This window comes from Cynara cardunculus (assembly GCF_001531365.2).
Source record: "Cynara cardunculus var. scolymus isolate 2C chromosome LG 13, CcrdV1, whole genome shotgun sequence".
Classification (NCBI taxonomy): domain Eukaryota; kingdom Viridiplantae; phylum Streptophyta; class Magnoliopsida; order Asterales; family Asteraceae; genus Cynara; species Cynara cardunculus.
The window spans coordinates 37947088-37952766 of record NC_037540.1 but is presented as its reverse complement, the minus strand read 5'-3'; positions in this window follow the sequence as shown (position 1 = coordinate 37952766).

Below are 5679 nucleotides of genomic sequence, written 5' to 3'. Positions count from 1 at the left end.
ATATTATTTTATCATGCATACCATTAGATATTCAAATATTAATCATGTATAATTTGACCTTAACCCAGATTGTCTGAAACCGGGTTATAACATTTTATTATTTTTTGTAATTATTATGTTTTAAGATATGTTAAAAACGTTTGTTTTCTAAAAATTAGTTAATAATAAGATGATTTAATTATTTTTGTAATTACTCGTAATTTGTTTTTACAAATTATTTATAAGTAATGGAATTCAATTTCATTCCAAATCCAAAAAACCAAACACACCAAACATTCCAAATCTAAAACCCTCCAATTCCAACTCCTTCAACTCAGCTGGCGATAAACAGGAAAGAGTCGATTACACAAGTTTAACTGGTAAGACTCTCGGTCAATCTCATCATTCTTACCGGATGAGATTCTCTATCTTTGTTGTGTTATTCCGATAAAGAGAGTGTTGATAAAAGCTTATCAGGTAAGCATTCGTAAATGGCTTCTTAGTTAAAACTTCTAGATATTAAGAGTGAATATTGTTTAATAATACATATGAATAATTTTTGCTAACAAATCTCTTTCAACCCCCAAAAAATATGAACCATTTGATAGAGGGCGGATTAGGATTAAGAGGTATTAAGAGATACGTTTTTACCACTTAAAATTTCAGAGGACATTTAGAGTTTTTAATCTTTTATTTTGTAATAAAACAACATTCTTAATACCCAAACGTCTGAACGAATCAAACTTCAGAGATATTAAAAAGTAACTTTGCAAAAACAAGCAGAACCTGATAAATCATCAACTGATAAATATATTAAGATACCAAAAAAAAAACCCTAACCTCTTAATACAAACGTTCCATTACTATTTTTATTAGGAAAAAACTTCTATATTGTTAAAAAAAATTATGTTTTTATTTTGAGTAAATTACAAATTTTGTCCTTGCGGTTTATTAAAATTTTTGGTTTAGGTCACCATAGTTTCACTTTTATTATGGATTAGGTCTTTTGCTTAACTTTACTAACTGATGCTCCGTTACATCATGGGTAATATTGTCTTTTTATAATTTTCTTTTATATTATATATATATATACGCACACACACACACACACACACAAAATCTCCACCACCACCGATCAATTAAATGTTATGACTTATTCCAATTCCATCCACCTTTCCTCTCCAACAACTTGAGACAATTCACACCCACTATCGATCATCTCCTTCCCTTCCCTCCATCTCCGATATCCATCCATCACCATTCACGTTTTCCAGCCATCTTCTATTACCAAAAACACCAGCGTAAGTTCTGAAAGTGGGAAAACCGATTGTTTTTTTCCAAAAAAGACACACCATAGCCTAGAAGCTTTCTTATAAACAGAAAATGGGGATAAAGCTTCATGAGTTGCAACACTTCCAAAATTCAAGTTTAAGAAGAGAAATTATTAAAAACCTTGTTTAACAACCAAACAAAGTCCAATCCATGTATCAAATAAACAGATTAAAACAACCAAATCCAGATATCAAAATTAAGATGAAAAATAATTAAACGTTAACAGGAGTAGGAAATGACTAGATATTGGAGGCTAATTTCATAAGGTTGTGAACTTTGTTGATCTCTAAATATCGGTAGCGCAGTTTTTGGAATTAGTCTTGATGGAGGTGGGGGTATGCTATTATATGCATGTTGTATAATAATAATAATTATTATTTATTTATTATATTCTTAAAAGAAAATATGAAAAAGGAGTAAAATGACCAAATTATCCTTGATTTAACATAATTAAGGTTAAAAAAGTAAGGTTAAGGGACCCAATCTATAACAAAAATGAAACCACAATGATCATACCTGTAATTATTTTGTCTGAGGGATCTAATCTATAATTTTCATATAACCATAGGGACCAAATCTGTAATTTACTATTTTATTTTTAAATCTCAAAGATTTAAATTATAATAAAAGTTTTATCTGTTTTATTATTTACTAGAAGGGTACTCGCGTAATGCATCGAGATATATCTTGATTTTAATATTTCATTTTATTCTTTATCTCAGTCGATGTTATAGCATGGTCATATGTGATTTTAAAAAAGCGATGAAATTTTTATTTTTGAATAAAATATAAATCTGAAAATATTATAAAAATTTGACAAGAATATCGATATTAGTATCAAATTAACTATTTAAAATTCTTATTTTAGTATGTTTTGTGTAAATTTTTAATTAATTTTTTTATTATAATTTAATTTAGGTTCAATAACGAAGTAATTTATATTTGGTTTAATAATATAATTTTCCTATAAAGATAATAATTAATTATTTTGTTATAACTCGATAATTATCCTAATTATATTTTAGATTAAATATATTTTAAAATAAGATGTTTATCATATATTTGATTGTGTTTATCCGAAGTTAGTTACACGAATTCAAACATGCAGCTTTAATAAGTTGTACTTATGCATAACTTACTTGTAATATATAATTTTAAGTAATATGCATCAATATACAGTACTTCATGCATAAAAAATGGTTTTTAAGAGTTTTTGTCAAATACTTTATAATATAGTATAGATAAGCTTTCGAATTAGCTAAACACGTTGAACCATCATTTCCAAATTTTATTTTATTGATTATATATTTTCGTTTTTAATGAAAAACTGCATCAGTTAAATTTCTATCATCGGTTTTAAAATGAAAATTTACATCATAAGCCAGTAAAGTAAAATTAATGGATTCAGGTTAAAACAGACCACGTGAGGGGGCCTTATTCTTACCTTTTGTTGTTTTTAACAAGTTTATAAAAATATCTAAAAGAGTAAACTACATATTTGGTCTCCATGGTCTATTAACGATAACACATTTTTTGTTTCTACAGTTTCAAAATTACAAGACGGTCATTATGGTTTTTTATTCGAACTTTTCAGACCATGATGGCTATCTTGTAACTCGAAACATATGAGAACGAAAAACATTATTTTCGATAAACCATGTGAATAAATTTGTAGTTTACTCTATTCATGATACTAAATTTCATTACAAAAGTTATATTATATATTGAAATGATAATCACAAGGATGGTGGACGATGGAGAATGGGGGAGGTCGATTTGAAAGTCACAAGGATAAAGCCTTGTACCAAGATGCTAGTTGAAGGAACACGTTCAAATTAAATGTGTGTCCGTTATAAAAATCCAAAAAGAGCGGCAATAGTTGCAGGAGGTGTCAGATAATCCCCAAATGGAGAAATCAATACTAGACTGCATTATCCATTCACTCGGAAGCAAACACCTAAAGAGAAGAGAGAGAGAGAGAGAGAGAGAGAGGGGATTACAAAGTGTGTTTCATATTGTGTAAGTAGAGTTTCGAGCAAGAATTATTAAGCCTACACATTTGAGGTTAGTTTCATGTGACTTTCCAAACTAGGGTACATGCATATTTAAAGGTTGCAGTATTTGCGAGATTGTATGAGCACATTGTTCGTGTTGTTTGTTTAAGGTTACAACTACATCTCTTTATACTTATGTGTACGTCGTACATGTTCAATTATCAAAAAGTGTTATATATGAAAACATTTTGGCTATATGGGGATGTTGGTAGTGACATGACGAGACTCCACAAATCATGCAATGAGTTGATACATGCTTTGATAAATGCGGTGACTCCGGGCTATCTGCAAAGCAGGTGGTCCTCCTGGGATTAGTCGGCTCGCATAGCGGATTGGATATCCAGGTTAATAAAAAAAGTATGTTTAGTGCATGTGTCGTGATGATGCCTCTACATTTGACTAGGAGAAGATTGATAAGTTTTGACTTTCATTGTATTAGCTCAAGTACAATATCTCTTGTGTTATGTTCATATTGCAGTTGTGCAAGGTTTGGTATATGATATGTATAGTTGGTTTCGAAGTTTATGCTTAAGATTAAATAATATGTTTTCAACATGTTCTATGAACTCATTTAGATTTATGTGTTATGAAAGGTGTTGGTACCTTGGAAGCCATAGGTCTTATGAAATGTACTATCAACTACTTATCATGAAATCATGCACTCACAGAGCATAAACCTGACCAGTGTTTGTGTATATTGAAACCAATTCAAGTTGAAAGTTCGAAAGGGAAATAGATCTAGTATGAACGTATGAGCACTAGAAAGTGATACAAAACGTTTGATTTGAACTTGCGTTTCAATCACGTCAAAGTTGAACTACGTTAATGTTTTCTCTTGTTTGCATACACAGTTGTAATTCAGTATGTTTTAATTGTTGTCATCGTTGTTAAGTTGTGATTCATAAAACTTTAGTTTGCAAAATTAGAATATACAACATTTATCAATTGATTTTAAGAAGTAAAACCCATTAATGTATCATGATCCCGACTTAACCTACGAATTGTAAATTGCTTGAATATTCCAAATAATTGTAATCAATAAGTTAATTGAAGTCGAGCATTCTAAGTGTTCCCATTTTACTGTTTTAGAAGTTTAATTATCTGTATTATTTGTAAAAGCGCAAACTACGTTAAAAGTATTTTATTTCAATTGTCATCTCTGAGACTATAACTTCATAATGTACGTTCACTGGTATATAATTTAAAAACAGATATTTGGACTGGTATATAATTTAAAAACAGATATTTGGACTGGTGTATAATTTAAAAACAGATATTTGGATATGCATTTCAAAATAAACTCTTTTTAAATAGTAGATTTTTAAATATTTTTTTTAATGGTAGATGCTTAAACATGGTTTTTAAAGTATAATTAATTAATGGACTTAAAATACCTTTTAAAGGCAATGTATCTATACTATGTTTTAAAGCATTTGATAAAAATTCTTAAAAACTATTTTTTTTATATATGAAGTACTGTTTATTCATGCATACTACTTAAAATTTAAGATTGCAAGTAAACTGTACGTAAATACAACTTACTAATGCTCCATGTTTAAATTCAAGTAACTAACTGAGATAAGCATAATTAAATACATGATAAACATCTCATTTTAAGTACAAAAAAATCTAAAATATAATTAGAATAATTACTGAGTTCGAAAAGAATATTTAATTACAGTCTTTATAAAAAAATATATTATTGAAATAAAAATAAATTACTTCGTTATTAAACTTAAATTAAATTATGATATAGAAAAAAGTGAATTAAAAAATTACACAAAAGAAATGAGAACATTTAAATAGTTAATTTGATACTAATATCAATATTTTTTTTTCAATTTTTTATGAAATCTTTAAATTTGTATTTTATTCGTTCTTTGAAAACCACATAAAATCGTATTCTAATATCGATAGAGATAAAAAATAAAATAAAATATTAAAATCAAAATGTATTTCATTGCATTGCACGAATGCCCTTCTAGTTATTTTTAAAAACATTTGAATTAAACTTTTACTGAAATTATATTTGTTGAATGAAAATATTAATTGATATTTTATTAATTAATAAAACAAACATTATTGCAATACCCATGGTATAATAGAATATAAACATTCATCATTTATATTTATAGAGGAAATTAAATAAATTCCACGATGTTACATGTTGCTTATAAGAAAAGCACAATTATAAATATATATTTGATGATTAAATTTTAATAATGTAAATATAATCTCATCAATTATTTTTTAAATATTTGTAGACCATAATTAAGAGTATAATTAAAAATTATTATTTCTTTTAGAAGTTGAC